Genomic DNA, 8,837 nt, shown 5'->3' with positions numbered 1-8,837 from the left:
AGCTTGAACATGCATCGTCATAATGCTGAAAACAGGACTGTTTTTCTGAGCTCATGTAAAGTTGACTTGCAGACTAGCATTTCTGCAGTGTGTTAGACATCTACTTAGCCCTTTAAGGCATTGCTTAATAAAGGATCTGAATAATTCTTCAACCACTACTTTTATGCTACTGTGTTTTCACCAGAAGAGGGCGCTGCTTGCTTATCGAGACGTAATCACAGGACTAAAACAGCCACTTTCTAGTTGTCTGTGACTCTATGAAAAGTGGCTCAGTGATGGTACTATTGAAGTGACACGAACACTGAAAATTCAGGTGTGATTTAACAGATATTTTAAGGAAAATATATGTGAAAATATCTCAATAGGAAAGGTTCAGGTGTAAGTAAGGAAGATAAAGATGGCTGAATTACATGTATCTGCCTCAGGCTCAGGTTCCTGGTGTTGTTCATGCAGCCTAGCACACAGTCACTCATGGCTGATTGAGACACTCGAACAAAACAGAGTCATTGTTGATGTTGTCAGTGACACCTGTGCTTCTCCTATTATGTCAAGTCAAACTGTCTGTGAACATGAATCGCATTAAAGGCCCTGCACACCCGTGGTAAACTCCCACTGCTCCTTTATCATTCTTATTGGTACATGGAGTACAAAAATCAGCGCTAAAGGAAGTCCTCAGACCCTTCACTTCTGTAAATGTACCAAAACGTTCATGTAAAAATACTCCATTACAAACAAAAATCCTGCATTCATTGATTTAAGGAAAAGTAAAAAATAATAATAATTCTTCCTAGCAAAATGTACCTCATGCAGGAAAATGGCTCTTGTCAGTCTTGTATTATTTGCATCTTATGATACTGGATGATAATTAGTTTTGCTTGAATGTGTGAGAAGCATTTTATGTTGCCGCTGGTTGAAGTAGAGCTAATTACTCAGAAAAACGATTCCGGAAAATAGCTAATTCACTTGATTTATTATTGACATTACTAGATTGTTGCATAAGCAGCATTTTACTATTGTAGCCGGTGGATGGAGCTCGATCTAACTACTTTAAATTGTGTAGGTAGTTTAGTCCAGCGGTTCCCCTCCAGAGAGTCACCAGTTAGATGTGAGGAGTTGTGAGATGATCAATGGGAGAGGAAATAAGAAAAACATCAAAGTTCTGATACACAAATGTATATTTGTTTTTGGAATGTTTTATAATCTTGACCTTTTTTGTGAAATATACTAAATACCTTTTCCTCATTGGCCCCAACAGTTATTTAAATGAATGTGAGAGGCTTGGAGGTGAAATGTTTCTTTGGTGGAAGTGCAAACAAGCGCCCTGACTAAACACTTTTTATTAAGAACTTAGAAGTCAAAAAGGTTGGAATCTACTGGTTTCATCTTTAAAAATGCATGTTTCTTTACAAGTTTATCACATCTCTTGTTATATAAAATCTTATTCCTAAAGGTAACCAGTAACTAAAGTTGTCAAATAAATAGTAGTAGTGGAGTAAAAAGAACAATATTTCCCTCTGAATCGAAGTACAAAATAGCATATAATGGAGACACTGCACCTTAGTACAATACTTGAGTAAATATACTGATTAAAAGAAAGGATACATTGTAAATGAAGTCTTTTTTATACAGTTACACATTCAAACATTTTTTATACACGGTTTGTCATATTTGTCCATCCTAATAGAAGACGTCTTACGACCTTGACCTAGGTATGACATGTTGTGATGGTAATGCCAGAGCACCAACAGAAAAATATGCCAGCTCGCTTCCACAGCAGCGTGATGTGATGTGATACATGTGGGATGAGGTGCAGGGAAGAGAGAACCACCACACATGGGGCCGAGCCGTGCGGCTCTGCAGCCTGGAAACAGTGGGTGCATGTGAATAGATGCCCACATGTACACAGAGAGAAGGAGGGAGCTGTAAATAGAAAGAGAGAAAGACCAGGCCTGAATGCCGTAATGCGGCCGCCAAACAAGAGCCGTTTTGAATGCAGCTTTGTTGATGCGTGCACACACACATGCACGGCGTTCCATTAGAGGAAGCCCAGGCCATTAGTACTTTTATCTTCCTTGTGTGGGACAGCACTGACAAGACTCGCCTCTCCGCCTCCCCCGAGCGCACACTCATAATCACACGGCGACACACACGCAGCCAGCCATCGCTGCCTCTCTGATGCAGATGTTGCTACGCTGCGTTTTAATGGCAGTCATAACTGCGGAGCAGGCTCGCCATACAGAGGGATTCAGCTTCATTTTCAAAAGGCCGTCCATCCCTTCATGCTGAGAAGTTGCCTCAAACAGCTGACAGTGCGTGCTAAATACCTTTGCCAGTCTCTCTGAATGTGCAATTACAAAACATTTCACTGTGTCCCGTCGGTTCAGTCTCCATTCACAAACCGCTCGTCTCCTTCCGTGCAGATAACCATGCCTGTAACAGCTGACAGCGCGCACAAAGCCCCGTCTTCTTCGTCCTCTCACACATCTAAACATGCTCTGGATGTGACACTGAAATACTGAGTCACAGTCACTGTGTCTTCTGTCTACACACTAACAAGAAACAGCTGACGGCGTACATAAACAAGTGAACCAGTCAGTGAATGTAGCTGTACAGGGTTTCAATGTAACATGCAAAGTAGGTTGTGTATATGGAGGCCGCAGACGTTGTTTTTTTCATGTGCGCTTGGTGGAGAAAACTGTGCATTTTGCAACTTTTTAAGGCAAGAAAAAGTTTATCCCCAGAAAATGAAAGAAAAATGTTGCTTTTTAGCAATGAGCTCTGCAGCTCTGCAGAGACATGTGGCCGTCTTCAGCTCCTTGTTCTGGTTTTACAGTGTGCAGGTTCAGTGGTTTGGTTAAGTCTCAGTGCCAAGCTTTAAAAACAACGCTAATACCTGCCCAGCACCGAACAGCCGAAAACGTAGCCTAGAACAGTTAGCTACCTGGTGAACATGGTGGAGCAGAGGAGTTGGCGGAGACCAAAAACTGAGCTAAAAGTAGAGTAAACACTGGACTTACATTAATCAGGTGGCTGGAAACACAGCTTTAAATGAAGGCTAATGCTCTGTGTTTGGCATCTGACAAATTTGCCATATCATCTTACAGGATGATATTACACTATACCACTGTTACATCTGTTAGAGCATGTTTAAATTCAGCATGTTGGTGGTGAACACCATATTAGTGGTCACACAATGAAAAAAGCACAAGACTCTCTTAATGTTTCATTGTTTAGATTGTACAGTTTTTATTTATTTCTTTTTAATATATGTCTTGTCACAGAGGTTGAGAGTAACACAATTTCGATTCTCTGTTTGTCTTGTACATACTGCAGAATTGACAATAAAGCTGACTTTGACTTGACTTTGATTAGAGTATATATGGAAGCACATGTTCTTCCTGGCCTGCATCAGAACTTGACTCATGATTGAGTTTCTAAAGTAATGTCAGTTCAGCCGTTGTTGGTGAGTTGCTGGAACTCGACTCGCGCTCAAGAAGATTCAAGGCAACTGTTTTTACATCCAGTCACAGGTGGGGGTCAGTCTAAACTCTTACAGCTTCATTTTGGAATTAATTTCACATACAAATGTAGAAAGTGCTGTGGAGTAGCTTAAATGTGTCTATCAAGATTTGAATATCTTAGAGCCTTTCCTTTGTAGTCTGTACTCCATCTTAACACCCAGATAACCATCAATCAAATGTGAATAAACCCCACTGACACAGTCCTAGCGATGAAGATTAGCTGGGTTTCTGATTGGTAAACACCTCCTAAACTATATATAAAGCTGTTTTTTCTAATCTTTAACTCTGACTGTTGCTTATTTAACCATGTAGTTAATGTGATCAGGACAAAGTTTATGTTCAAAAACAACCGACGGCAAGTTTCTCTTTATTTCTAATTATGCTAATGTTAACAACATGGATGTTGGTCCACAACTTTCGTGAAGACTGAAATATCAGCACCTATTGGACAGAATGACATGAAATTCAGTAGTCATTCATGTCCCCCTCATGATGAAATGAACTGACTAACCTTCATCATGCGCCATCATTTGGTCAGATTTTAGCCTCAGTCATACTTTGTGCTCCGTGACGATTAGGAAGCATGTTAACACACTAAACTAAGGTGATGAATATAGTAAATATGCATCAACTTGTGAGCACTGTCATTGCTAGCATGCTGATGTTAGCTGCTGTACCAATGAGCTGTCTCACAGAGCATCTGGCTTGGCCTGGCTCTGGTTGCGTCTGGCTTGTTTCACTCTTGAAAATGGAGAACAAGGTGCCAGATCAAACGCCCCGCACACACTCTAATGTGCACACACTCAAAATCTTTGACGATGCAGACTTAAAAGCAAACACACACGCACGCATCCTGAGTGTATGCAGGTGCGGCTCAGTTTGTGCTCAGCTGATACTGTATGTACACATTGATTTTATAAGGATTCGTAACATAATACACATAACAGATACATTTTGAGCGCAGCCTCCACTTTTCAAACAAGTATAGTTCAATATATTGTAACAGTCGGCCACACAAACACAGCCATGCACCAGTTATTGTAGAACAAATACAAGCACAGTTGAACCAGAGTTGACGGTTAAATACAACTAATATTAGTTGCACCCTTACATGAATACTTATCTGTCCACACACACGTGACTCTGCCAGCGAGCACGTACGCAAACAAAGAACACACACAATCCACAAAGCCGCCCAGCCGCCCACCAAACACACCCAACAAGACGCGTGCTCGTATGCACACACTTGACCTTGATAGAGACAACAGGGTGGCAATTCTCCCCATTGACTGGGTCCATTAGGGGCCAAAGTGCAGCTGAGCCACATGCTGCACGGCCACAAAGAGACACACTGGATTACAGAGAGACAGCCAGGCCAGGCACACAATGGAGGAGGGGTGGAGGCTGGCGGTGGTGGGGCTGGGGCTGGGCGGCTGAGAGGAGCGGCATGATGGAAGCAGCAGGAGGGAGAGAGGGACAGAGGATGGAGAAAGGAAAGAGTGGGATTGTGGGATTTCCATAAAGGTTCCATTTTCATATTATAAACATATTAACAGCTGGCTATTCTGTGAAACTGCCATTTAAGTCAATTGGTTGTTCACAGATGGGGCAAAAATACAACCCAGCTTTGCTCATCAGAGTGGGGCATTATTCGTTGAGATGAAAACTTTTTTGAGCATTCGCAGATACGGGCTGAGGTCAGGGGAGTTCGCAGTTCGAGTGCAGAGAGGATGGAATATTCCCTTATGTGATGTGATGTGGAAGAGTGGATGTTTTTAGAAACAGAGTCTAGCCATTCACTGGTCCAAATGAACCAGTCTCTCCTCCTTTTCTTTTCTCTTCTCCACCCTGTACCCCGTCTATCTCTCTGTGTATGACATTCTTGTTCAGTTTGACAGGTTTTCTCCTGTAATGTAAGGCTGGGGTTTCTGATGTGAGGTTCCATCTGCGATGTGCGTCATGAATTAATGATCAGTGCTGAGTAAGACCCTGTCTCTAAGTGCTGCTGGCGCTCACATCACCACTGCTGCCCCATATGTGTGTGTGTTATTCAGTTTTAGATGTGCTTCACCTCTCTGCACGCAAGCACAGGCGGTTATCTCAGTCTAGGTGATCAACAACACCGATTTGATCAAAGCAAATTCATTTTTCCTGGTGAATAAGCTGCAGATCTAAAGTCAGCAATCTAGAAAAAACCTTCATACTCATGACACTGTAGTTCATAACCTGCTCATTCAGGTGAGTTGAGCCACATTTGACAGAGCCAGGCTAGCTGTTTCCCCCTGTTTTTGTGCTAAGATAAGATAACTGGCTGCTGCCAACAGCCTCATATTTACCGCACAAATATGAGAGCGGTATTGATTTTCTCACCTGACTCTTGGCTAGAAAGCGAATGAGCCAAAATGTTGCCAAAATGCTCATTTAAGCACATCTTCTGAAACACTGTAATAGTTCTTAAAACATTAAGAGCAATCACATCTTGTCTCCTTTATCATTGTGTGTGTGTGTGTGTGTGTGTGCGTGTGGTTTATGTTGTGTTACAGCATGTAAAGATCCTGATCACCAGTGTGTTTAGTGAACTGGTGTCATTCGACCAGCAGACTTTGTCTAATGGAGCATCAGTAATCTGCTGAAGGATGTCTAATCCCAACACACACACACACACACACACAGAACACATGACACACACAGACAACATAGTGTGCACTCTCGCAGCAGCATGCCCATTTACAGAAAGAGGTGTAATCTAATTGAATCTAATCCAGACCATCTTCACTGGCTGTGACCATTCATCAAATATGTCATAACATAAATGACATCAGATTAATGGGAATGGGTGAAAGCGTGGAGACTTCCTGGATTAGAAGCAGCTCATCAAAGCCTAAAACCAGGAGGTGTTTCCAGAGCCTTGTCTGTGGAAAGAGAAACCGCAGGTTCATCTGGTTGTTACGGAGACCGCCTTGAATGGAGCAGAGTAGTTTTACCTATGCTTTACGTCTTTCATGTAAAAATCTTTGCCATAATTAATTTGTCGTCAGGTTCATCGAGACTTAAATCTTCAGGTCAAGAGAAAAATATTTTGTTCTCTTTGTATGTTCAAACATAATGCAGGAATTTATATCCATCAAATAAAGGAAAAATATCCTCTTCTAGAACCTGTGTGACTGAAAAATAAGTTTAGACAAAATCTTTTATTGCTATCTCTGTTGAACTGTTATTTTATGTTTCATGACTGATTAAATCAAGTATGAACGAATCAATCACCACGGCCAAGAGGTACAACCAGTGCAGAAAAACCTTAAAGATGCACTAATGAATATTTTTTAGCAATGCTAGCTTCATAGCTCTGGGGGTGGATTTCTCATCCCAAGTTGTCAAATACCGTCAGCACTTCGTCGCTCTCCTCTGCATCTTATATACAGACACGCACGGAACCCTTTATTGTACGTGTGCGACACGCAAAACCTTCCTGCCAACAAGCCTTTCCAGCGTGTGGCTAAGGTTGTGAAGCTGTTGCAGTTTGGTCAGCTTTACGCACCAAAACTTCCTAGTTAGATTTAGGCGAGATGAGAAGCTCCACATGTTGGGTTGCGTGCAGGTTGCGTGCAACCCAACCCACTGTAATAACTTTGATCCCTAGACTTTCCATTTAGCGCCATCGTCAAGTCAAGTTTTCTGTTTGTCCAATACTTTGGTTTATGTCTAAAACAGGCTACCTGAAAAACTACTAACGAGCAGCCTCAGCTGTACTTTGTGTTTAGTGCTAATGTTAGCATACTAACATGCTAAACTAAGGTGGTGAACATGGTAAACATCCCCTACACATCTATACGCTAGTACCGTCATTATGACCATGTTAGCATGCTGACGTTAACATTTAGCTCAAAGCATCACTGTGCAGAAGTTTAGCCGCTTCATGACAAGCGCCCAGATGATTATTAGCCGACTTAGCTGCAGTACCCTCAGCTCTATGAAGCGTTTTAGCATCTATCAGCTCATAGCTTTTGTTTTACTGCGCATTTTACTGTTTTGGCTCTCATCAGCTTTGTTTTAAGACAGACAACGAGTTGATGAACATATCTACAGTAAACTTCCACTGCTAAAGGCAACAGTATAGCTACAGTAGAAACAGGTAGTTGTTTACACATGGGTTTAAACTAGGCTAGCAAACAGACAATCAAATACTGACAAGATCTGAGTTATTGAAATTATGATTTTGGAGAAACTGTCATGTTACTTTGCTCGTCCTTGATCCTCTAGGTTTTTACTTTAATTTATCAGTATGTGTATGTGTGTGTGTGAATGCTCCCATCTTTCGGCTTTTCCCATTCTTCGACATGGCTTGAATGTAGCATAAGTGCATCCGAGGCTCAGCAGCACAGCTCTCAAGCTGACCTTCTGCCTTCTGCTTTTGGGAATAAATAGTGTCAAGGAAAAAAAAACCTCCTCAAGGTTTTTCTAGGACAGCGAGACAGCCAATTTCCCGGCCATTTCACACCTTCTGTGTGAGTGGTTGACCGCCTCTGCTCCCAGTGTGCACTCCGGCCCCAGCAGCACAGCGGCGGCAGGTACAGGAAATCATCTGCCGTTGAATGGAATGGGATTTTTTTTTTCTCCAGGGGGACTTGAAAGAGTGGCAGGCCATGACCCTGTGAGGTGACAGGGACTAATTTCATCTATCCGGCGTCCTGGTATCTCTGCTCTGTGAGATGGTCACAGCTCTTAATGGAGCCTGTAGAGTGTAATATCTGTCTCTTCAGCTCTCCCACTCCTGTCCTGCAGCATCACTCAACATAAACGAATTAGTTACATGAAACTTCATTCAGGCTCAGAAACAAAGGCGTCGTGAAAGAATAAAACAATGTGTGTTCTGGTTTAAAAAAAGGCAATAATGGTGTGATTTGGAACTTTGCTGTTTCTACTGCAGCTAAGTTAAAAGTCAGGGTCAAGGGTCAACTTTCAGCTGCAAGCATAGCAGCCTTAACCCACATCCTCGAGCTGGAGTACAGTCTGACTGTCGGACTCACTGCAAGCTCCTGACACTGCTAGCTTTAACCATTAGCATGGGGATCGGGAGAGGGACTCCTGAATTCCTTAGTGGGGGAAGAACTTGATGGACTGAAACCAGATCAGCGTCTTGGGACGACATCTTACATCGCTGGGTGTTAACATGAGCGTGTTTCGGCGCAGGTGACATGCTCTCTCCTGTCATACAGACTCAAACACTGAGATCCGAGCAAACTAGGTCACCTGCTGGATCTTTGAAGCAGTAATCTTTGGTAAATTACATGTTTGGTTAGAGCTTACAGGGAAGCA

This window comes from Chelmon rostratus, chromosome 17 (assembly GCF_017976325.1).
Source record: "Chelmon rostratus isolate fCheRos1 chromosome 17, fCheRos1.pri, whole genome shotgun sequence".
Taxonomy (NCBI): domain Eukaryota; kingdom Metazoa; phylum Chordata; class Actinopteri; order Chaetodontiformes; family Chaetodontidae; genus Chelmon; species Chelmon rostratus.
Note: the sequence above shows the minus strand (reverse complement) of the source record.